This window comes from Pseudophryne corroboree, chromosome 3, assembly GCF_028390025.1.
Source record: "Pseudophryne corroboree isolate aPseCor3 chromosome 3, aPseCor3.hap2, whole genome shotgun sequence".
Lineage (NCBI taxonomy): Eukaryota > Metazoa > Chordata > Amphibia > Anura > Myobatrachidae > Pseudophryne > Pseudophryne corroboree.
Window position 1 is genome coordinate 171,858,931 of NC_086446.1, and position 22,620 is coordinate 171,881,550.

Genomic DNA, 22,620 nt, shown 5'->3' on the forward strand with positions numbered 1-22,620 from the left:
TAATGGGAGACAAAGGGAAATCCGAGACAGGGTGATAACAAGGGGCCCTCTGACTAAGCAACCAGGCCAGGGGTTACAAGCTAACTAACTAAATCAAAAGGTATGTGCGGACTAGCCGCCAGGGAAAAGGACAACCAAAGATCCACTGATCCGTTACTCCTATCCAGCACCGCTGGATACCAGAGTGGATCAGGGAGAGCGGAATCCTCCGCAAAAGCTCCAGGACACAAATATACTAAATAATAAACAGTAAGCGGACAAGCCGCAACACACGGCTGCGCCGTGACTCACGAACACCACAGGATGTTAAAGGTGCTCAGTCAGACTCCAGGAAAAGATGACAAATCTCTGAGTACAGGACCACTGAGGACAGGAACAACCGGCTTGAGCAGGACTGGATACTTTCTGCAACTGACATAGGCAAACAGGAAGCTGCCGACACCGACTTTCAGAACTGGAGGACAGGCAGAATCCACTGGAACTCAGGGTAGGACACGGGATCAGACACAGGGACTGACACAGGAATCAACACAGGGACTGACACAGGAATCCACACAGGGACTGACACAGGAATCCACACAGGGACTGACAGGAACCAGCTCAAACTTAAAGCAGACTGCAAACCAAGGAATATCATCAGCATCTGCTAACTGCAGTGAGCCAGCATATATCAGAGAGGCCTAATTAATTATCTCTTGCAGCTGGCCTGCTGCACGACTAAGCTGACAAGATGCAATCAGCAGCCAGATGAGGCTGAACACATGGGAACAAGCTGCAATTGCACAGACTCACCAGCGGCAGCAGACAAGAGTAATCCAAAACAGAGCAATGGGAAATCCTGGCATGCAAGACAACTAAATAAACATAAAATAGGAATGAACCACTACCTGTGGTTCATAACAGTATCCCCTCCTTAAGGGTGAGCTCCGAGCACCCCATGACACCCACGGGGAACATAAACAGAAGTATAACATGAAATACAGAACAAAACTGCAAAACAGGAATGAGCCACAGCCGTGGCTCATAACAGTACCCCCCCCTTGAGGAGGGGTCAAAAGACCCCAAATTTCAGACTATCCAGAACAAGGGATACAAAAAAAAAAAAACAAAACCTGACACATTGGTCTAACAGACACGAAAACAGAAACAAGCTGCAACCACAGCTTGTAACAGTGCCCTCCCCTTGATGGTGGCCACTGGACACAAGACAAGGGGAAAAAAATCTTTTTTTTTTTTTTTTTTTTTTTATCAAGGCAAGAGTCAAAAAATTATTTCTTTTTCTTCTTCTTCTTTTTACAAAGCTCTTTAGGTCTGACCAAGGTAATTCCCCAAACATTGTCTGAACTGATGGTACCACCCAGCAAGGCTGCGTTCAAATCAGAGACAGGTCTCTTACCCTTGGGAGCTGAACTTTCTGGTAAAGTACTATTATTAGAAGAAGTAGTCAGAAAAGCACATCCTGCAGTCACAACAACGGGCTGAGACTCCTGTGCCGAGTTTACAGTATTTTGTGGACTCTCAGCAGACAAGACGGGTGACTTAGAGGAACCTGAACCAATTTCTTTGGAACCATATCTTTTAATAATTGCATCACTGAATGCTGGGGGATCCTGAAGAATGGGATCTTCAGCTTTCATTAGGCTGGTCGCCCACTCAAAAGGCTCTCCTCTAAAAGAATAAATAAGATAGAGCACAAGGTTCTCTGGAGTGATGCCCAGAAATGGTCTAGACAACATAATAATGTAATAGTGTTTGTAAAGCGCCAGAAATTGGGCTAAGTCCCCATCAAAGATTATGGATGTTGAGATATCAGAGTCAGGATCTGTTTCCTTCTCATCTGACTGACTGGAGTGCTTTGCTAGAACCTGGTCACTATTGACCTTACTCGAGGCTGAGACTCTCTGAACCCCACCCGGGGCAGTGACTTTCTGAACCCCACCCGGGGCAGTGACTTTCTGAACCCCACCCGGGGCAGTGACTTTCTGAACCCCACCCGGGGCAGTGGCCTCCGGGAACCCCGCTGGGGCAGTGGCCTCCGGGAACCCCGCTGGGGCAGTGGCCTCCGGGAACCCCGCTGGGGCAGTGGCCTCCGGGAACCCCGCTGGGGCAGTGGCCTCCGGGAACCCCGCTGGGGCAGTGGCCTCCGGGAACCCCGCTGGGGCCAGCACCTCGGATTCTTTTACTGGGACCGGGTCGTTGGCCTCCCTGACTGGGATCGGGCCATCGGCCTCCCTCTCTGAGTCGATAATAATCGAAAGTTCTCCCGGGACTATGACTTCCGGGACTTTTGCTGAAGCAATAACGTTCAGATCCTCCACTAATGCTATGCTTCTTAAGTTCTTTCCTGGGGAAGCGACTTCTAGACCCTTCTTTGGGGCTGCGTCTCTCGAGACCCCACTTGGGGATATTACTTCAAAGATCCCTTCTGGGGTTTTGCTTCTCGAGTTCCCTTCAAGAACTATGGTTTTAGATACCCTTTCTGAGGTTGCGCTCCTCAAGTCCCTACCTGGGGTAACAGCTTCTGAGACCCCTTCTGGTATGGAAACCTGAGCTACAATATTTGATGTCCCTCTATAAGCTTGGGCATCGGGTACTGCTCCAGCACTCTGGGCATCGGGTACCGCTCCAGCACTCTGGGCATCGGGTACCGCTCCAGCACTCTTGGCATCGGGTACCGCTCCAGCACTCTGGGCATCGGGCACCGCTCCAGCACTCTGGGCATCGGGCACCACTCCAGGACCCTGGGCATCGGGCACCACTCCAGGACCCTGGGCTACGGGCACCACTCCAGGACCCTGGGCTACGGGCACCACTCCAGGACCCTGGGCTACGGGCACCACTCCAGGACCCTGGGCTACGGGCACCACTCCAGGACCCTGGGCTACGGGCACCACTCCAGGACCCTGGGCTACGGGCACCACTCCAGGACCCTGGGCTACGGGCACCACTCCAGGACCCTGGGCTACGGGCACCACTCCAGGACCCTGGGCTACGGGCACCACTCCAGGGACTTGCAACTCCGCTTCCACAGGAACCTCAAGAGAGGAGAGAAACATTCTCTTTTGATTCCTGAATCTATAATGGGGCTCCCTTGCCCAAGGACCCCAATTATAGGACAGAGAGCTTTTTTGTGTGGGTTGTGTGACAAGTACCTCTGCCACAGTAGAGACAGGAGTAGGTCTTGTATCATGACTCAACTTGGCCAGAGGGCAAGACTCGTCACCACACTTTGGCTTGCGCAACTCACAGGTCTGCAGATAATGGCCTAAACCCCCACAATATAGGCATAAGTTTAAGTTTCTGCGACGCAGACGCTCCTCTTCTGAGAGCCTGGGCCGCAGAAAACTTTTAAACTTTTTCTCTTCAATTAAACCAGAGGATTCTCTTGTCACCATACTGTGAACAAGAGTCTCTTTAGAGATAGATGTACTCTCAACGACTTCTGGCAAAATAAGCAAGATTTTAGTCAGAAGGTTTTGCAGTTGCTTTAGGGATTGCTGCAAAACTTCTAGTCGCTCTGGTCTCAAAGCACTGAATACAGAGTTCAGGGCTGCGAGAGATGCCTGCAGGGCTAGCATAGTAGACATAGGAGGATTTAAAACTAGACAAGACAAGACAAGGCAAGACAAGGCAAGGCAAGGCAAGGCAAGGCAAGGCAAGACAAGGCAAGACAAGACAAGGCAAGACAAGGCAAGACTAAATTTTGCTAAACAAAACAAGACTTTTTTTTTTTTTTAAAACACCGGACTGGATTCTAAACACCGGACTGGATTCTAAACACCGGACTGGATTCTAAACACCGGACTGGATTCTAAACACTGGACTGGATTGGATTCTAAACACCGGACTGGATTGGATTCTAAACACCGGACTGGATTGGATTCTAAACACCGGACTGGATTCTTGACACCGGATTGGATTCTGCACACTGAATTCTAGACAAGACTGGATTCTAAACACCAGATTGGATTCAGCACACTGAATTCTAGACAGGACTGGATTCTAGACTAGACACTGGACTGGGCCAAAAAAGAAAAAAAAAAGTTTTATTTCTTTTTTGTGGTATGGCTGATGATAATGTTATGATTCCCGTACTCCAGACCAGAAGAGATCGTATGGCTGAGGTCAGAGTACTGGGAAGATATGCTGGTTGTGGGAGCAGGAAAGCCTAGTAACCCCTGGTGCCCTAACTCCGTTGTCTCGCCCGTGTTATCAGAAATCCCCTGCGAGACTATGGTTGCTTGAGCCCATGGCAGCCGCGTTCGAAGGGCGGATTATGTCTGCCCAACCCCGATGCCCCCTCAGGTCTTAATGGGAGACAAAGGGAAATCCGAGACAGGGTGATAACAAGGGGCCCTCTGACTAAGCAACCAGGCCAGGGGTTACAAGCTAACTAACTAAATCAAAAGGTATGTGCGGACTAGCCGCCAGGGAAAAGGACAACCAAAGATCCACTGATCCGTTACTCCTATCCAGCACCGCTGGATACCAGAGTGGATCAGGGAGAGCGGAATCCTCCGCAAAAGCTCCAGGACACAAATATACTAAATAATAAACAGTAAGCGGACAAGCCGCAACACACGGCTGCGCCGTGACTCACGAACACCACAGGATGTTAAAGGTGCTCAGTCAGACTCCAGGAAAAGATGACAAATCTCTGAGTACAGGACCACTGAGGACAGGAACAACCGGCTTGAGCAGGACTGGATACTTTCTGCAACTGACATAGGCAAACAGGAAGCTGCCGACACCGACTTTCAGAACTGGAGGACAGGCAGAATCCACTGGAACTCAGGGTAGGACACGGGATCAGACACAGGGACTGACACAGGAATCAACACAGGGACTGACACAGGAATCCACACAGGGACTGACACAGGAATCCACACAGGGACTGACAGGAACCAGCTCAAACTTAAAGCAGACTGCAAACCAAGGAATATCATCAGCATCTGCTAACTGCAGTGAGCCAGCATATATCAGAGAGGCCTAATTAATTATCTCTTGCAGCTGGCCTGCTGCACGACTAAGCTGACAAGATGCAATCAGCAGCCAGATGAGGCTGAACACATGGGAACAAGCTGCAATTGCACAGACTCACCAGCGGCAGCAGACAAGAGTAATCCAAAACAGAGCAATGGGAAATCATGGCATGCAAGACAACTAAATAAACATAAAATAGGAATGAACCACTACCTGTGGTTCATAACAGTATCCCCTCCTTAAGGGTGAGCTCCGAGCACCCCATGACACCCACGGGGAACATAAACAGAAGTATAACATGAAATACAGAACAAAACTGCAAAACAGGAATGAGCCACAGCCGTGGCTCATAACAGTTTTGATGTTTCTGATAGAACTTTTCTACTACTAACTACTGGTACATAAATGAATATGTTTGAAAATGGATTGCATCAACAGAACCGTGCTGGCAGTATAAAAATACCTACGGTACAGTTTATTCCCAGGTGGTCTCCCATCCAAGCACTAATCAAGTCCAATACTGCTTAGCTTACAAGATCAGATGAGATTGGGTGTACCCAGTGTGGTGCGGCTGTAGATGAACTATGTGGTTTCTGTTACAGCTTTTCTACTACTAACTACTGGTATAATAGAATAAGTTTGAAAATGTAATTCATCAACAGAACGGTGTTGGCAGTATAAAAACACCTACAGCACATTGTATTCCCAGGTGGTCTCCCATCCAAGTACTAACCAGGCCCAACACTGCTTCGCTTCCAAGATCAGACGAGATTGGGCGTATCCAGTGTGGTGTGGCTGTAGATGAGCTTTGTTGTTTCTATTAGAGCTTTTCTACTTCTAACTACTGGTACATAAATGAATAAGTTTGAAAATGGAATGCATCAACAGAACGGCGTTGGCAGTATAAAAATATCTACAGCACCTTGTATTCTGAGGTGGTCTCCCATCCAAGTACTAACCAGGCCCTAATACTGTTTAGCTTCCAAGATCAGATGAGATTGGGCGTATCCAGTGTGGTGTGGCTGTAGATGAGCTTTGTTGTTTCTGTTAGTGCTTTTCTACTTCTAACTACTGGTACATAAATGAACAAGTGGGAAAATGGAATGCATCAACAGAACGGTGTCGGCAGTATAAAAATACCTACACCACCTTGCATTCCCAGGTGGTCTACCATCCAAGTACTTAACCAGACCCAACACTGCTTAGCTTCTAAGATCAGATGAGATTGGACGTAACCAGTGTGGTGTGGCTGTAGATGAGCTTTGTGGTCTCTGTTAGAACTTTTCTACTTCTAACTACTGGTACATAAATAAATAAGTTTGAAAATGGAATGCATCAACAGAACGGTGTTGGCAGTATAAAAATACGGACAGCACCTTGTATTCTGAGGTGGTCTCCCATCCAAGTACTAACCATACCCAACACTGCTTAGCTTCCAAGATCAGATGATATTGGGCATATCCAGTGTGGTTTGGCTGTAGATGAGCTGTGTGGTTTCTGTTAGAACTTTTCTACTTCTAACTACTGGTACATAAATGAATAAGTTTGAAAATGGAATGCATCAACAGAACGGTGTTGGCAGTATAAAAATACCTACAGCACCTTGTATTTCCAGGTGGACTCCCATCCAAGAACTAACCAGGACCAACACTGCTTCGCTTCCAAGATCAGATGAGATTGGGCGTATCCAGTGTGGTGTGGCTGTAGATGAGCTTTGCTGTTTCTATTAGAGCTTTTCTACTTCTAACTACTGGTACATAAATGAATAAGTTTGAAAATGGAATGCATCAACAGAACGGTGTTGGCAGTATAAAAATACCTACAGCACCTTGTATTCCCAGGTGATCTCCCATCAAAGTACTAACCAGGCCCAACATTGCTTCGCTTCCAAGATCAGATGAGATTGGGCGTATCCAGTGTGGTGTGGCTGTAGATGAGCTTTGTTGTTTCTATTAGAGCTTTTCTACTTCTAACTACTGGTACATAAATGAATAAGTTTGAAAATGGAATGCATCAACAGAACGGCGTTGGCAGTATAAAAATACCTACAGCCCCTTGTATTCTGAGGTGGTCTCCCATCCAAGTACTAACCAGGCCCTAATACTGCTTAGCTTCCAAGATCAGATGAGATTGTGCGAATCCAGTGTGGTGTGGCTGTAGATGAGCTTTGTTGTTTCTGTTAGTGCTTTTCTACTTCTAACTACTGGTACATAAATGAACAAGTGTGAAAATGGAATGCATCAACAGAACGGTATTGGCAGTATAAAAATACCTACAACACCTTGCATTCCCTGGTGGTTTACCATCCAAGTACTAACCAGACCCAACACTGCTTATCTTCCAAGATCAGATGAGATTGGACGTAACCAGTGTGGTGTGGCTGTAGATGAGCTTTGTGGTTTCTGTTAGAACTTTTCTATTTCTAACTACTGGTACATAAATGAATAAGTTTGAAAATGGAATGCATCAACAGAACGGTGTTGGCAGTATAAAAATACCTACAGCACCTTGTATTTCCAGGTGGACTCACATCCAAGTACTAACCAGAACCAACACTGCTTAGCTTCCAAGATCAGATAAGATTGGGCGTATCCAGTGTGGTGTGGCTGTAGATGAGCTTTGCTGTTTCTGTTAGAACTTTTCTACTTCTAGCTACTTGTACATAAATAAATAAGTTTGAAAATGTAATGCATCAACAGAACGGTGTTGGCAGTATAAAAATACCTACAGCATCTTGTATTTCCAGGTTGACTCCCATCCAAGTACTAACCAAACCCAAAACTGCTTAGCTTCCAAGATCAGATGAGATTGGGCGTATCCAGTATGGTGTGGCTATAGATGAGATTTGTGGTTTCTGTTAGAACTTTTCTACTCCTAACTACTGGTACATAAATGAATAAGTTTGAAAATGGAATGCATCAACAAAACGGTGTTGGCAGTATGAAAATACTTACAGCACCTTAAATTTACAGGTGGTCTCCCATCCAAGTATTAACCAGGCCCAACACTGCTTAGCTCCCAAGATCAGATGAGATTAGGCATATCGAGTGTGGTGTGGCTGTAGATGAGTTTTGGGGTTTCTGATAGAACTTTTCTACTTCTAACTACTGGTACATAAATGAATATGTTTGAAAATGGATTGCATCAACAGAACCGTGCTGGCAGTATAAAAATACCTACAGCACAGTTTATTCCCAGGTGGTCTCCCATCCAAGCACTAACCAAGTCCAATAATGCTTAGCTTACAAGATCAAATGAGATTGGGTGTACCCAGCGTGGTTCGGCTGTAGATGAACTATGTGGTTTCTGTTACAGCTTTTCTACTACTAACTACTGGTATAATAGAATAAGTTTGAAAATGTAATTCATCAACAGAACGGTGTTGGCAGTATAAAAACACCTACAGCACATTGTATTCCCAGGTGGTCTCCCATCCAAGTACTAACCAGGCCCAACACTGCTTCGCTTCCAAGATCAGACGAGATTGGGCGTATCCAGTGTGGTGTGGCTGTAGATGAGCTTTGTCGTTTCTATTAGAGCCTTTCGACTTCTAACTACTGGTACATAAATGAATAAGTTTGAAAATGGAATGCATCAACAGAACGGCGTTGGCAGTATAAAAATACCTACAGCACCTTGTATTCTGAGGTGGTCTCCCATCCAAGTACTAACCAGGCCCTAATACTGCTTAGCTTCCAAGATCAGATGAGATTGGGCGTATCCAGTGTGGTGTGGCTGTAGATGATCTTTGTTGTTTCTGTTAGTGCTTTTCTATTTCTAACTACTGGTACATAAATGAACAAGTGTGAAAATGGAATGCATCAACAGAACGGTGTTGGCAGTATAAAAATACCTACACCACCTTGCATTCCCAGGTGGTCTACCATCCAAGTACTTAACCAGACCCAACACTGCTTAGCTTCTAAGATCAGATGAGATTGGACTTAACCAGTGTGGTGTGGCTGTAGATGAGCTTTGTGGTCTCTGTTAGAACTTTTCTACTTCTAACTACTGGTACATAAATGAATAAGTTTGAAAATGGAATGCATCAACAGAACGGTGTTGGCAGTATAAAAATACCTACAGCACCTTGTATTTACAGGTTTTCTCCCATCAAAGTACTAACCAGGCCCAACACTGTTTAGCTCCCAAGATCGGATGAGATTAGTCGTATCCAGTGTGGTGTGGCTGTAGATGAGCTTTATCGTTTCTATTAGAGCTTTTCTACTTCTAACTACTGGTACATAAATGAATAAGTTTGAAAATGGAATGCATCAAAAGAACGGTGTTGGCAGTATAAAAATACCTACACCACCTTGCATTCCCAGGTGGTCTCCCATCCAAGTACTTAGCCAGACCCAACACTGCTTAGCTTCTAAGATTAGATGAGATTGGACGTAACCAGTGTGGTGTGGCTGTAGATGAGCTTTGTGGTCTCTGTTAGAACTTTTCTACTTCTAACTACTGGTACATAAATAAATAAGTTTGAAAATGGAATGCATCAACAGAACGGTGTTGGCAGTATAAAAATACCGACAGCACCTTGTATTCTGAGGTGGTCTCCCATCCAAGTACTAACCATATCCAACACTGCTTAGCTTCCAAAATCAGATGAGATTGGGCGTATCCAGTGTGGTTTGGCTGTAGATGAGCTGTGTGGTTTCTGTTAGAACTTTTCTACTTCTAACTACTGGTACATAAATTAATAAGTTTGAAAAAGGAATGCATCAACAGAACGGTGTTGGCAGTATAAAAATACCTACAGCACCTTGTATTCCCTGGTGGTCTCCCATCCAAGTACTAACCAGGCCCAACACTGCTTCGCTTCCAAGATCAGATGAGATTGGGCGTATCCAGTGTGGTGTGGCTGTAGATGAGCTTTGTTGTTTCTATTAGAGCTTTTCTACTTCTAATTACTGGTACATAAATGAATAAGTTTGAAAATGGAATGCATCAACAGAACGGCGTTGGAAGTATAAAAATACCTACAGCACCTTGTATTTCTAGGTGGTCTCCCATCCAAGTACTAACCAGAACCAACACTGCTTAGCTTCCAAGATCAGAGGAGATTGGGCGTATCCAGTGTGGTGTGGCTATAGATGAGATTTGTGGTTTCTGTTAGAACTTTTCTACTCCTTACTACTGGTACATAAATGAATAAGTTTGAAAATGGAATGCATCAACAGAACGGTGTTGGCAGTATGAAAATACCTACAGCACCTTAAATTTACTGGTGGTCTCCCATCCAAGTACTAACCTGGCCCAACACTGCTTAGCTCCCAAGATCAGATGAGATTAGGCATATCCAGTGTCGTGTGGCTGTAGATGAGTTTTGATGTTTCTGATAGAACTTTTCTACTACTAACTACTGGTACATAAATGAATATGTTTGAAAATGGATTGCATCAACAGAACCGTGCTGGCAGTATAAAAATACCTACGGTACAGTTTATTCCCAGGTGGTCTCCCATCCAAGCACTAACCAAGTCCAATACTGCTTAGCTTACAAGATCAGATGAGATTGGGTGTACCCAGTGTGGTGCGGCTGTAGATGAACTATGTGGTTTCTGTTACAGCTTTTCTACTACTAACTACTGGTATAATAGAATAAGTTTGAAAATGTAATTCATCAACAGAACGGTGTTGGCAGTATAAAAACACCTACAGCACATTGTATTCCCAGGTGGTCTCCCATCCAAGTACTAACCAGGCCCAACACTGCTTCGCTTCCAAGATCAGACGAGATTGGGCGTATCCAGTGTGGTGTGGCTGTTCATGAGCTTTGTTGTTTCTATTAGAGCTTTTCTACTTCTAACTACTGGTACATAAATGAATAAGTTTGAAAATGGAATGCATCAACAGAACGGCGTTGGCAGTATAAAAATATCTACAGCACCTTGTATTCTGAGGTGGTCTCTCATCCAAGTACTAACCAGGCCCTAATACTGTTTAGCTTCCAAGATCAGATGAGATTGGGCGTATCCAGTGTGGTGTGGCTGTAGATGAGCTTTGTTGTTTCTGTTAGTGCTTTTCTACTTCTAACTACTGGTACATAAATGAACAAGTGGGAAAATGGAATGCATCAACAGAACGGTGTCGGCAGTATAAAAATACCTACACCACCTTGCATTCCCAGGTGGTCTACCATCCAAGTACTTAACCAGACCCAACACTGCTTAGCTTCTAAGATCAGATGAGATTGGACGTAACCAGTGTGGTGTGGCTGTAGATGAGCTTTGTGGTCTCGGTTAGAACTTTTCTACTTCTAACTACTGGTACATAAATAAATAAGTTTGAAAATGGAATGCATCAACAGAACGGTGTTGGCAGTATAAAAATACGGACAGCACCTTGTATTCTGAGGTGGTCTCCCATCCAAGTACTAACCATACCCAACACTGCTTAGCTTCCAAGATCAGATGATATTGGGCATATCCAGTGTGGTTTGGCTGTAGATGAGCTGTGTGGTTTCTGTTAGAACTTTTCTACTTCTAACTACTGGTACATAAATGAATAAGTTTGAAAATGGAATGCATCAACAGAACGGTGTTGGCAGTATAAAAATACCTACAGCACCTTGTATTTCCAGGTGGACTCACATCCAAGTACTAACCAGAACCAACACTGCTTAGCTTCCAAGATCAGATAAGATTGGGCGTATCCAGTGTGGTGTGGCTGTAGATGAGCTTTGCTGTTTCTGTTAGAACTTTTCTACTTCTAGCTACTTGTACATAAATAAATAAGTTTGAAAATGTAATGCATCAACAGAACGGTGTTGGCAGTATAAAAATACCTACAGCATCTTGTATTTCCAGGTTGACTCCCATCCAAGTACTAACCAAACCCAAAACTGCTTAGCTTCCAAGATCAGATGAGATTGGGCGTATCCAGTATGGTGTGGCTATAGATGAGATTTGTGGTTTCTGTTAGAACTTTTCTACTCCTAACTACTGGTACATAAATGAATAAGTTTGAAAATGGAATGCATCAACAAAACGGTGTTGGCAGTATGAAAATACTTACAGCACCTTAAATTTACAGGTGGTCTCCCATCCAAGTATTAACCAGGCCCAACACTGCTTAGCTCCCAAGATCAGATGAGATTAGGCATATCCAGTGTGGTGTGGCTGTAGATGAGTTTTGGGGTTTCTGATAGAACTTTTCTACTTCTAACTACTGGTACATAAATGAATATGTTTGAAAATGGATTGCATCAACAGAACCGTGCTGGCAGTATAAAAATACCTACAGCACAGTTTATTCCCAGGTGGTCTCCCATCCAAGCACTAACCAAGTCCAATAATGCTTAGCTTACAAGATCAAATGAGATTGGGTGTACCCAGCGTGGTTCGGCTGTAGATGAACTATGTGGTTTCTGTTACAGCTTTTCTACTACTAACTACTGGTATAATAGAATAAGTTTGAAAATGTAATTCATCAACAGAACGGTGTTGGCAGTATAAAAACACCTACAGCACATTGTATTCCCAGGTGGTCTCCCATCCAAGTACTAACCAGGCCCAACACTGCTTCGCTTCCAAGATCAGACGAGATTGGGCGTATCCAGTGTGGTGTGGCTGTAGATGAGCTTTGTCGTTTCTATTAGAGCCTTTCTACTTCTAACTACTGGTACATAAATGAATAAGTTTGAAAATGGAATGCATCAACAGAACGGCGTTGGCAGTATAAAAATACCTACAGCACCTTGTATTCTGAGGTGGTCTCCCATCCAAGTACTAACCAGGCCCTAATACTGCTTAGCTTCCAAGATCAGATGAGATTGGGCGTATCCAGTGTGGTGTGGCTGTAGATGATCTTTGTTGTTTCTGTTAGTGCTTTTCTATTTCTAACTACTGGTACATAAATGAACAAGTGTGAAAATGGAATGCATCAACAGAACGGTGTTGGCAGTATAAAAATACCTACACCACCTTGCATTCCCAGGTGGTCTACCATCCAAGTACTTAACCAGACCCAACACTGCTTAGCTTCTAAGATCAGATAAGATTGGGCGTAACCAGTGTGGTGTGGCTGTATATGAGCTTTGTAGTTTCTGTTAGAACTTTTCTACTTCTAACTACTGGTACATAAATGAATAAGTTTGAAAATAGAATGCATCAACAGAACGGTGTTGGCAGTAAAAAAATACCTACAGCACCTTAAATTTACAGGTGGTCTCCCATCCAAGTACTAACCAGGCCCAACACTGCTTAGCTCCCAAGATCAGATGAGATTAGGCATATCCAGTGTGGTGTGGCTGTAGATGAGTTTTGGGGTTTCTGATAGAACTTTTCTACTTCTAACTACTGGTACATAAATTAATATGTTTGAAAATAGATTGCATCAACAGAACCGTGCTGGCAGTATAAAAATACCTACAGCACAGTTTATTCCCAGGTGGTCTCCCATCCAAGCACTAACCAAGTCCAATACTGCTTAGCTTACAAGATCAGATGAGATTGGGTGTATCCAGTGTGGTGCGGCTGTAGATGAACTCTGTGGTTTCTGTTACAGCTTTTCTACTACTAACTACTGGTATAATAGAATAAGTTTGAAAATGTAATTCATCAACAGAACGGTGTTGGCAGTATAAAAACACCTACAGCACATTGTATTCCCAGGTGGTCTCCCATCCAAGTACTAACCAGGCCCAACACTGCTTCACTTCCAAGATCAGACGAGATTGGGCGTATCCAGTGTGGTGTGGCTGTAGATGAGCTTTATCGTTTCTATTAGAGCTTTTCTACTTCTAACTACTGGTACATAAATGAATAAGTTTGAAAATGGAATGCATCAAAAGAACGGTGTTGGCAGTATAAAAATACCTACACCACCTTGCATTCCCAGGTGGTCTCCCATCCAAGTACTTAGCCAGACCCAACACTGCTTAGCTTCTAAGATTAGATGAGATTGGACGTAACCAGTGTGGTGTGGCTGTAGATGAGCTTTGTGGTCTCTGTTAGAACTTTTCTACTTCTAACTACTGGTACATAAATAAATAAGTTTGAAAATGGAATGCATCAACAGAACGGTGTTGGCAGTATAAAAATACCGACAGCACCTTGTATTCTGAGGTGGTCTCCCATCCAAGTACTAACCATATCCAACACTGCTTAGCTTCCAAAATCAGATGAGATTGGGCGTATCCAGTGTGGTTTGGCTGTAGATGAGCTGTGTGGTTTCTGTTAGAACTTTTCTACTTCTAACTACTGGTACATAAATTAATAAGTTTGAAAATGGAATGCATCAACAGAACGGTGTTGGCAGTATAAAAATACCTACAGCACCTTGTATTTCCAGGTGGGCTCCCATCCAAGTACTAACCAGGACCAACACTGCTTCGCTTCCAAGATCAGATGAGATTGGGTGTATCCAGTGTGGTGTGGCTGTAGATGAGCTTTGTTGTTCCTATTAGAGCTTTTCTACTTCTAACTACTGGTACATAAATGAATAAGTTTGAAAAAGGAATGCATCAACAGAACGGTGTTGGCAGTATAAAAATACCTACAGCACCTTGTATTCCCTGGTGGTCTCCCATCCAAGTACTAACCAGGCCCAACACTGCTTCGCTTCCTAGATCAGATGAGATTGGGCGTATCCAGTGTGGTGTGGCTGTAGATGAGCTTTGTTGTTTCTATTAGAGCTTTTCTACTTCTAATTACTGGTACATAAATGAATAAGTTTGAAAATGGAATGCATCAACAGAACGGCGTTGGAAGTATAAAAATACCTACAGCACCTTGTATTTCTAGGTGGTCTCCCATCCAAGCACTAACCAGAACCAACACTGCTTAGCTTCCAAGATCAGAGGAGATTGGGCGTATCCAGTGTGGTGTGGCTATAGATGAGATTTGTGGTTTCTGTTAGAACTTTTCTACTCCTAACTACTGGTACATAAATGAATAAGTTTGAAAATGGAATGCATCAACAGAACGGTGTTGGCAGTATGAAAATACCTACAGCACCTTAAATTTACTGGTGGTCTCCCATCCAAGTACTAACCTGGCCCAACACTGCTTAGCTCCCAAGATCAGATGAGATTAGGCATATCCAGTGTCGTGTGGCTGTAGATGAGTTTTTGTTATGATTCCCGTACTCCAGACCAGAGGAGATCGTATGGCTGAGGTCAGAGTACTGGGAAGATATGCTGGTTGTGGGAGCAGGAAAGCCTAGTAACCCCTGGCGCCCTAACTCCGTTGTCTCGCCCGTGTTATCAGAAATCCCCTGCGAGACTATGGTTGCTTGAGCCCATGGCAGCCGCGTTCGAAGGGCGGATTATGTCTGCCCAACCCCGATGCCCCCTCAGGTCTTAATGGGAGACAAAGGGAAATCCGAGACAGGGTGATAACAAGGGGCCCTCTGACTAAGCAACCAGGCCAGGGGTTACAAGCTAACTAACTAAATCAAAAGGTATGTGCGGACTAGCCGCCAGGGAAAAGGACAACCAAAGATCCACTGATCCGTTACTCCTATCCAGCACCGCTGGATACCAGAGTGGATCAGGGAGAGCGGAATCCTCCGCAAAAGCTCCAGGACACAAATATACTAAATAATAAACAGTAAGCGGACAAGCCGCAACACACGGCTGCGCCGTGACTCACGAACACCACAGGATGTTAAAGGTGCTCAGTCAGACTCCAGGAAAAGATGACAAATCTCTGAGTACAGGACCACTGAGGACAGGAACAACCGGCTTGAGCAGGACTGGATACTTTCTGCAACTGACATAGGCAAACAGGAAGCTGCCGACACCGACTTTCAGAACTGGAGGACAGGCAGAATCCACTGGAACTCAGGGTAGGACACGGGATCAGACACAGGGACTGACACAGGAATCAACACAGGGACTGACACAGGAATCCACACAGGGACTGACACAGGAATCCACACAGGGACTGACAGGAACCAGCTCAAACTTAAAGCAGACTGCAAACCAAGGAATATCATCAGCATCTGCTAACTGCAGTGAGCCAGCATATATCAGAGAGGCCTAATTAATTATCTCTTGCAGCTGGCCTGCTGCACGACTAAGCTGACAAGATGCAATCAGCAGCCAGATGAGGCTGAACACATGGGAACAAGCTGCAATTGCACAGACTCACCAGCGGCAGCAGACAAGAGTAATCCAAAACAGAGCAATGGGAAATCCTGGCATGCAAGACAACTAAATAAACATAAAATAGGAATGAACCACTACCTGTGGTTCATAACAGTATCCCCTCCTTAAGGGTGAGCTCCGAGCACCCCATGACACCCACGGGGAACATAAACAGAAGTATAACATGAAATACAGAACAAAACTGCAAAACAGGAATGAGCCACAGCCGTGGCTCATAACAGTACCCCCCCCTTGAGGAGGGGTCAAAAGACCCCAAAATTCAGACTATCCAGAACAAGGGATACAAAAAAAAAAAAAAAAAACCTGACACATTGGTCTAACAGACACGAAAACAGAAACAAGCTGCAACCACAGCTTGTAACAGTGCCCTCCCCTTGATGGTGGCCACTGGACACAAGACAAGGGAAAAAAAATCTTTTTTTTTTTTCTTTTTTTTTTTATCAAGGCAAGAGTCAAAAAATTATTTCTTTTTCTTCTTCTTTTTACAAAGCTCTTTAGGTCTGACCAAGGTAATTCCCCAAACATTGTCTGAACTGATGGTACCACCCAGCAAGGCTGCGTTCAAATCAGAGACAGGTCTCTTACCCTTGGGAGCTGAACTTTCTGGTAAAGTACTATTATTAGAAGAAGTAGTCAGAAAAGCACATCCTGCAGTCACAACAACGGGCTGAGACTCCTGTGCCGAGTTTACAGTATTTTGTGGACTCTCAGCAGACAAGACGGGTGACTTAGAGGAACCTGAACCAATTTCTTTGGAACCATATCTTTTAATAATTGCATCACTGAATGCTGGGGGATCCTGAAGAATGGGATCTTCAGCTTTCATTAGGCTGGTCGCCCACTCAAAAGGCTCTCCTCTAAAAGAATAAATAAGATAGAGCACAAGGTTCTCTGGAGTGATGCCCAGAAATGGTCTAGACAACATAATAATGTAATAGTGTTTGTAAAGCGCCAGAAATTGGGCTAAGTCCCCATCAAAGATTATGGATGTTGAGATATCAGAGTCAGGATCTGTTTCCTTCTCATCTGACTGACTGGAGTGCTTTGCTAGAACCTGGTCACTATTGACCTTACTCGAGGCTGAGACTCTCTGAACCCCACCCGGGGCAGTGACTTTCTGAACCCCACCCGGGGCAGTGACTTTCTGAACCCCACCCGGGGCAGTGACTTTCTGAACCCCACCCGGGGCAGTGACTTTCTGAACCCCACCCGGGGCAGTGTCCTCCGGGAACCCCGCTGGGGCAGTGGCCTCCGGGAACCCCGCTGGGGCAGTGGCCTCCGGGAACCCCGCTGGGGCAGTGGCCTCCGGGAACCCCGCTGGGGCAGTGGCCTCCGGGAACCCCGCTGGGGCCAGCACCTCGGATTCTTTTACTGGGACCGGGTCGTTGGCCTCCCTGACTGGGATCGGGCCATCGGCCTCCCTCTCTGAGTCAATAATAATCGAAAGTTCTCCCGGGACTATGACTTCCGGGACTTTTGCTGAAGCAATAACGTTCAGATCCTCCACTAATGCTATGCTTCTTAAGTTCTTTCCTGGGGAAGCGACTTCTAGACCCTTCTTTGGGGCTGCGTCTCTCGAGACCCCACTTGGGGATATTACTTCAAAGATCCCTTCTGGGGTTTTGCTTCTCGAGTTCCCTTCAAGAACTATGGTTTTAGATACCCTTTCTGAGGTTGCGCTCCTCAAGTCCCTACCTGGGGTAACAGCTTCTGAGACCCCTTCTGGTATGGAAACCTGAGCTACAATATTTGATGTCCCTCTATAAGCTTGGGCATCGGGTACCGCTCCAGCACTCTGGGCATCGGGTACCGCTCCAGCACTCTGGGCATCGGGTACCGCTCCAGCACTCTGGGCATCGGGTACCGCTCCAGCACTCTGGGCATCGGGCACCGCTCCAGCACTCTGGGCATCGGGCACCGCTCCAGGACCCTGGGCATCGGGCACCACTCCAGGACCCTGGGCTACGGGCACCACTCCAGGACCCTGGGCTACGGGCACCACTCCAGGACCCTGGGCTACGGGCACCACTCCAGGACCCTGGGCTACGGGCACCACTCCAGGACCCTGGGCTACGGGCACCACTCCAGGACCCTGGGCTACGGGCACCACTCCAGGACCCTGGGCTACGGGCACCACTCCAGGACCCTGGGCTACGGGCACCACTCCAGGGACTTGCAACTCCGCTTCCACAGGAACCTCAAGAGAGGAGAGAAACATTCTCTTTTGATTCCTGAATCTATAATGGGGCTCCCTTGCCCAAGGACCCCAATTATAGGACAGAGAGCTTTTTTGTGTGGGTTGTGTGACAAGTACCTCTGCCACAGTAGAGACAGGAGTAGGTCTTGTATCATGACTCAACTTGGCCAGAGGGCAAGACTCGTCACCACACTTTGGCTTGCGCAACTCACAGGTCTGCAGATAATGGCCTAAACCCCCACAATATAGGCATAAGTTTAAGTTTCTGCGACGCAGACGCTCCTCTTCTGAGAGCCTGGGCCGCAGAAAACTTTTAAACTTTTTCTCTTCAATTAAACCAGAGGATTCTCTTGTCACCATACTGTGAACAAGAGTCTCTTTAGAGATAGATGTACTCTCAACGACTTCTGGCAAAATAAGCAAGATTTTAGTCAGAAGGTTTTGCAGTTGCTTTAGGGATTGCTGCAAAACTTCTAGTCGCTCTGGTCTCAAAGCACTGAATACAGAGTTCAGGGCTGCGAGAGATGCCTGCAGGGCTTGCATAGTAGACATAGGAGGATTTAAAACTAGACAAGACAAGACAAGGCAAGACAAGGCAAGGCAAGGCAAGGCAAGGCAAGACAAGACAAGGCAAGACAAGGCAAGACTAAATTTTGCTAAACAAAACAAGACTTTTTTTTTTTTTTTAAACACCGGACTGGATTCTAAACACCGGACTGGATTCTAAACACCGGACTGGATTCTAAACACCGGACTGGATTCTAAACACTGGACTGGATTGGATTCTAAACACCGGACTGGATTGGATTCTAAACACCGGACTGGATTGGATTCTAAACACCGGACTGGATTCTTGACACCGGATTGGATTCTGCACACTGAATTCTAGACAAGACTGGATTCTAAACACCGGATTGGATTCAGCACACTGAATTCTAGACAGGACTGGATTCTAGACTAGACACTGGACTGGGCCAAAAAAGAAAAAAAAAAGTTTTATTTCTTTTTTGTGGTATGGCTGATGATAATGTTATGATTCCCGTACTCCAGACCAGAGGAGATCGTATGGCTGAGGTCAGAGTACTGGGAAGATATGCTGGTTGTGGGAGCAGGAAAGCCTAGTAACCCCTGGTGCCCTAACTCCGTTGTCTCGCCCGTGTTATCAGAAATCCCCTGCGAGACTATGGTTGCTTGAGCCCATGGCAGCCGCGTTCGAAGGGCGGATTATGTCTGCCCAACCCCGATGCCCCCTCAGGTCTTAATGGGAGACAAAGGGAAATCCGAGACAGGGTGATAACAAGGGGCCCTCTGACTAAGCAACCAGGCCAGGGGTTACAAGCTAACTAACTAAATCAAAAGGTATGTGCGGACTAGCCGCCAGGGAAAAGGACAACCAAAGATCCACTGATCCGTTACTCCTATCCAGCACCGCTGGATACCAGAGTGGATCAGGGAGAGCGGAATCCTCCGCAAAAGCTCCAGGACACAAATATACTAAATAATAAACAGTAAGCGGACAAGCCGCAACACACGGCTGCGCCGTGACTCACGAACACCACAGGATGTTAAAGGTGCTCAGTCAGACTCCAGGAAAAGATGACAAATCTCTGAGTACAGGACCACTGAGGACAGGAACAACCGGCTTGAGCAGGACTGGATACTTTCTGCAACTGACATAGGCAAACAGGAAGCTGCCGACACCGACTTTCAGAACTGGAGGACAGGCAGAATCCACTGGAACTCAGGGTAGGACACGGGATCAGACACAGGGACTGACACAGGAATCAACACAGGGACTGACACAGGAATCCACACAGGGACTGACACAGGAATCCACACAGGGACTGACAGGAACCAGCTCAAACTTAAAGCAGACTGCAAACCAAGGAATATCATCAGCATCTGCTAACTGCAGTGAGCCAGCATATATCAGAGAGGCCTAATTAATTATCTCTTGCAGCTGGCCTGCTGCACGACTAAGCTGACAAGATGCAATCAGCAGCCAGATGAGGCTGAACACATGGGAACAAGCTGCAATTGCACAGACTCACCAGCGGCAGCAGACAAGAGTAATCCAAAACAGAGCAATGGGAAATCCTGGCATGCAAGACAACTAAATAAACATAAAATAGGAATGAACCACTACCTGTGGTTCATAACAGTATCCCCTCCTTAAGGGTGAGCTCCGAGCACCCCATGACACCCACGGGGAACATAAACAGAAGTATAACATGAAATACAGAACAAAACTGCAAAACAGGAATGAGCCACAGCCGTGGCTCATAACAGTTTTGATGTTTCTGATAGAACTTTTCTACTACTAACTACTGGTACATAAATGAATATGTTTGAAAATGGATTGCATCAACAGAACCGTGCTGGCAGTATAAAAATACCTACGGTACAGTTTATTCCCAGGTGGTCTCCCATCCAAGCACTAACCAAGTCCAATACTGCTTAGCTTACAAGATCAGATGAGATTGGGTGTACCCAGTGTGGTGCGGCTGTAGATGAACTATGTGGTTTCTGTTACAGCTTTTCTACTACTAACTACTGGTATAATAGAATAAGTTTGAAAATGTAATTCATCAACAGAACGGTGTTGGCAGTATAAAAACACCTACAGCACATTGTATTCCCAGGTGGTCTCCCATCTAAGTACTAACCAGGCCCAACACTGCTTCGCTTCCAAGATCAGACGAGATTGGGCGTATCCAGTGTGGTGTGGCTGTAGATAAGCTTTGTTGTTTCTATTAGAGCTTTTCTACTTCTAACTACTGGTACATAAATGAATAAGTTTGAAAATGGAATGCATCAACAGAACGGCGTTGGCAGTATAAAAATATCTACAGCACCTTGTATTCTGAGGTGGTCTCCCATCCAAGTACTAACCAGGCCCTAATACTGTTTAGCTTCCAAGATCAGATGAGATTGGGCGTATCCAGTGTGGTGTGGCTGTAGATGAGCTTTGTTGTTTCTGTTAGTGCTTTTCTACTTCTAACTACTGGTACATAAATGAACAAGTGGGAAAATGGAATGCATCAACAGAACGGTGTCGGCAGTATAAAAATACCTACACCACCTTGCATTCCCAGGTGGTCTACCATCCAAGTACTTAACCAGACCCAACACTGCTTAGCTTCTAAGATCAGATGAGATTGGACGTAACCAGTGTGGTGTGGCTGTAGATGAGCTTTGTGGTCTCTGTTAGAACTTTTCTACTTCTAACTACTGGTACATAAATAAATAAGTTTGAAAATGGAATGCATCAACAGAACGGTGTTGGCAGTATAAAAATACGGACAGCACCTTGTATTCTGAGGTGGTCTCCCATGCAAGTACTAACCATACCCAACACTGCTTAGCTTCCAAGATCAGATGATATTGGGCATATCCAGTGTGGTTTGGCTGTAGATGAGCTGTGTGGTTTCTGTTAGAACTTTTCTACTTCTAACTACTGGTACATAAATGAATAAGTTTGAAAATGGAATGCATCAACACAACGGTGTTGGCAGTATAAAAATACCTACAGCACCTTGTATTTCCAGGTGGACTCCCATCCAAGTACTAACCAGGACCAACACTGCTTCGCTTCCAAGATCAGATGAGATTGGGCGTATCCAGTGTGGTGTGGCTGTAGATGAGCTTTGCTGTTTCTATTAGAGCTTTTCTACTTCTAACTACTGGTACATAAATGAATAAGTTTGAAAATGGAATGCATCAACAGAACGGTGTTGGCAGTATAAAAATACCTACAGCACCTTGTATTCCCAGGTGATCTCCCATCAAAGTACTAACCAGGCCCAACATTGCTTCGCTTCCAAGATCAGATGAGATTGGGCGTATCCAGTGTGGTGTGGCTGTAGATGAGCTTTGTTGTTTCTATTAGAGCTTTTCTACTTCTAACTACTGGTACATAAATGAATAAGTTTGAAAATGGAATGCATCAACAGAACGGCGTTGGCAGTATAAAAATACCTACAGCCCCTTGTATTCTGAGGTGGTCTCCCATCCAAGTACTAACCAGGCCCTAATACTGCTTAGCTTCCAAGATCAGATGAGATTGGGCGAATCCAGAGTGGTGTGGCTGTAGATGAGCTTTGTTGTTTCTGTTAGTGCTTTTCTACTTCTAACTACTGGTACATAAATGAACAAGTGTGAAAATGGAATGCATCAACAGAACGGTATTGGCAGTATAAAAATACCTACAACACCTTGCATTCCCTGGTGGTTTACCATCCAAGTACTAACCAGACCCACCACTGCTTATCTTCCAAGATCAGATGAGATTGGACGTAACCAGTGTGGTGTGGCTGTAGAT

At 45.3% G+C, this 22,620-nt stretch overlaps 2 non-coding genes and 45 pseudogenes across 2 annotated transcripts; all 47 read right to left on the bottom strand.

Moving 5' to 3' along the window:
- Window positions 1-5,667: 5,667 nt before the first annotated feature.
- On the bottom strand, window positions 5,668-5,786 carry LOC134888375 (5S ribosomal RNA; annotated as a pseudogene).
- Window positions 5,787-5,893: 107 nt separating this feature from the next.
- On the bottom strand, window positions 5,894-6,013 carry LOC134893606 (5S ribosomal RNA; annotated as a pseudogene).
- A 107-nt stretch (window positions 6,014-6,120) lies between these two features.
- Window positions 6,121-6,240, bottom strand: LOC134896752 (5S ribosomal RNA; annotated as a pseudogene).
- Window positions 6,241-6,347: 107 nt separating this feature from the next.
- LOC134898137 (5S ribosomal RNA) lies at window positions 6,348-6,466 on the bottom strand (annotated as a pseudogene).
- Window positions 6,467-6,573: 107 nt separating this feature from the next.
- On the bottom strand, window positions 6,574-6,692 carry LOC134894791 (5S ribosomal RNA; annotated as a pseudogene).
- A 107-nt stretch (window positions 6,693-6,799) lies between these two features.
- On the bottom strand, window positions 6,800-6,918 carry LOC134889289 (5S ribosomal RNA; annotated as a pseudogene).
- Window positions 6,919-7,025: 107 nt separating this feature from the next.
- Window positions 7,026-7,145, bottom strand: LOC134896965 (5S ribosomal RNA; annotated as a pseudogene).
- Window positions 7,146-7,252: 107 nt separating this feature from the next.
- LOC134896061 (5S ribosomal RNA) lies at window positions 7,253-7,371 on the bottom strand (annotated as a pseudogene).
- Window positions 7,372-7,478: 107 nt separating this feature from the next.
- Window positions 7,479-7,597, bottom strand: LOC134897043 (5S ribosomal RNA; annotated as a pseudogene).
- A 107-nt stretch (window positions 7,598-7,704) lies between these two features.
- On the bottom strand, window positions 7,705-7,823 carry LOC134896425 (5S ribosomal RNA; annotated as a pseudogene).
- A 107-nt stretch (window positions 7,824-7,930) lies between these two features.
- On the bottom strand, window positions 7,931-8,049 carry LOC134897965 (5S ribosomal RNA; annotated as a pseudogene).
- A 331-nt stretch (window positions 8,050-8,380) lies between these two features.
- LOC134888376 (5S ribosomal RNA) lies at window positions 8,381-8,499 on the bottom strand (annotated as a pseudogene).
- A 107-nt stretch (window positions 8,500-8,606) lies between these two features.
- Window positions 8,607-8,726, bottom strand: LOC134893287 (5S ribosomal RNA; annotated as a pseudogene).
- A 107-nt stretch (window positions 8,727-8,833) lies between these two features.
- Window positions 8,834-8,953, bottom strand: LOC134897808 (5S ribosomal RNA; annotated as a pseudogene).
- A 107-nt stretch (window positions 8,954-9,060) lies between these two features.
- On the bottom strand, window positions 9,061-9,179 carry LOC134898367 (5S ribosomal RNA; annotated as a pseudogene).
- Window positions 9,180-9,286: 107 nt separating this feature from the next.
- LOC134897270 (5S ribosomal RNA) lies at window positions 9,287-9,406 on the bottom strand (annotated as a pseudogene).
- Window positions 9,407-9,513: 107 nt separating this feature from the next.
- On the bottom strand, window positions 9,514-9,632 carry LOC134896444 (5S ribosomal RNA; annotated as a pseudogene).
- Window positions 9,633-9,739: 107 nt separating this feature from the next.
- LOC135067274 (5S ribosomal RNA) lies at window positions 9,740-9,858 on the bottom strand. Its single transcript, XR_010253494.1, has one exon. It is a non-coding gene; the product is annotated as a 5S ribosomal RNA (ribosomal RNA).
- A 107-nt stretch (window positions 9,859-9,965) lies between these two features.
- LOC134895544 (5S ribosomal RNA) lies at window positions 9,966-10,084 on the bottom strand (annotated as a pseudogene).
- Window positions 10,085-10,191: 107 nt separating this feature from the next.
- On the bottom strand, window positions 10,192-10,310 carry LOC134896865 (5S ribosomal RNA; annotated as a pseudogene).
- Window positions 10,311-10,641: 331 nt separating this feature from the next.
- On the bottom strand, window positions 10,642-10,760 carry LOC134894304 (5S ribosomal RNA; annotated as a pseudogene).
- Window positions 10,761-10,867: 107 nt separating this feature from the next.
- Window positions 10,868-10,987, bottom strand: LOC134895929 (5S ribosomal RNA; annotated as a pseudogene).
- Window positions 10,988-11,094: 107 nt separating this feature from the next.
- On the bottom strand, window positions 11,095-11,214 carry LOC134896754 (5S ribosomal RNA; annotated as a pseudogene).
- A 107-nt stretch (window positions 11,215-11,321) lies between these two features.
- LOC134898138 (5S ribosomal RNA) lies at window positions 11,322-11,440 on the bottom strand (annotated as a pseudogene).
- A 107-nt stretch (window positions 11,441-11,547) lies between these two features.
- On the bottom strand, window positions 11,548-11,666 carry LOC134897044 (5S ribosomal RNA; annotated as a pseudogene).
- A 107-nt stretch (window positions 11,667-11,773) lies between these two features.
- LOC134896426 (5S ribosomal RNA) lies at window positions 11,774-11,892 on the bottom strand (annotated as a pseudogene).
- Window positions 11,893-11,999: 107 nt separating this feature from the next.
- Window positions 12,000-12,118, bottom strand: LOC134897067 (5S ribosomal RNA; annotated as a pseudogene).
- A 331-nt stretch (window positions 12,119-12,449) lies between these two features.
- On the bottom strand, window positions 12,450-12,568 carry LOC134888377 (5S ribosomal RNA; annotated as a pseudogene).
- A 107-nt stretch (window positions 12,569-12,675) lies between these two features.
- Window positions 12,676-12,795, bottom strand: LOC134893288 (5S ribosomal RNA; annotated as a pseudogene).
- Window positions 12,796-12,902: 107 nt separating this feature from the next.
- On the bottom strand, window positions 12,903-13,022 carry LOC134897779 (5S ribosomal RNA; annotated as a pseudogene).
- Window positions 13,023-13,129: 107 nt separating this feature from the next.
- LOC134894410 (5S ribosomal RNA) lies at window positions 13,130-13,248 on the bottom strand (annotated as a pseudogene).
- Window positions 13,249-13,355: 107 nt separating this feature from the next.
- LOC134897412 (5S ribosomal RNA) lies at window positions 13,356-13,474 on the bottom strand (annotated as a pseudogene).
- A 105-nt stretch (window positions 13,475-13,579) lies between these two features.
- On the bottom strand, window positions 13,580-13,698 carry LOC134886321 (5S ribosomal RNA). Its single transcript, XR_010170408.1, has one exon. It is a non-coding gene; the product is annotated as a 5S ribosomal RNA (ribosomal RNA).
- Window positions 13,699-13,805: 107 nt separating this feature from the next.
- LOC134897272 (5S ribosomal RNA) lies at window positions 13,806-13,925 on the bottom strand (annotated as a pseudogene).
- Window positions 13,926-14,032: 107 nt separating this feature from the next.
- LOC134896446 (5S ribosomal RNA) lies at window positions 14,033-14,151 on the bottom strand (annotated as a pseudogene).
- Window positions 14,152-14,258: 107 nt separating this feature from the next.
- Window positions 14,259-14,377, bottom strand: LOC134890705 (5S ribosomal RNA; annotated as a pseudogene).
- Window positions 14,378-14,484: 107 nt separating this feature from the next.
- On the bottom strand, window positions 14,485-14,603 carry LOC134888379 (5S ribosomal RNA; annotated as a pseudogene).
- A 107-nt stretch (window positions 14,604-14,710) lies between these two features.
- On the bottom strand, window positions 14,711-14,829 carry LOC134896977 (5S ribosomal RNA; annotated as a pseudogene).
- A 107-nt stretch (window positions 14,830-14,936) lies between these two features.
- Window positions 14,937-15,055, bottom strand: LOC134896866 (5S ribosomal RNA; annotated as a pseudogene).
- Window positions 15,056-20,916: 5,861 nt separating this feature from the next.
- Window positions 20,917-21,035, bottom strand: LOC134889796 (5S ribosomal RNA; annotated as a pseudogene).
- A 107-nt stretch (window positions 21,036-21,142) lies between these two features.
- On the bottom strand, window positions 21,143-21,262 carry LOC134893607 (5S ribosomal RNA; annotated as a pseudogene).
- Window positions 21,263-21,369: 107 nt separating this feature from the next.
- On the bottom strand, window positions 21,370-21,489 carry LOC134896755 (5S ribosomal RNA; annotated as a pseudogene).
- A 107-nt stretch (window positions 21,490-21,596) lies between these two features.
- Window positions 21,597-21,715, bottom strand: LOC134898509 (5S ribosomal RNA; annotated as a pseudogene).
- A 107-nt stretch (window positions 21,716-21,822) lies between these two features.
- Window positions 21,823-21,941, bottom strand: LOC134891832 (5S ribosomal RNA; annotated as a pseudogene).
- A 107-nt stretch (window positions 21,942-22,048) lies between these two features.
- LOC134889290 (5S ribosomal RNA) lies at window positions 22,049-22,167 on the bottom strand (annotated as a pseudogene).
- A 107-nt stretch (window positions 22,168-22,274) lies between these two features.
- Window positions 22,275-22,394, bottom strand: LOC134896196 (5S ribosomal RNA; annotated as a pseudogene).
- A 107-nt stretch (window positions 22,395-22,501) lies between these two features.
- Window positions 22,502-22,620, bottom strand: LOC134896828 (5S ribosomal RNA; annotated as a pseudogene).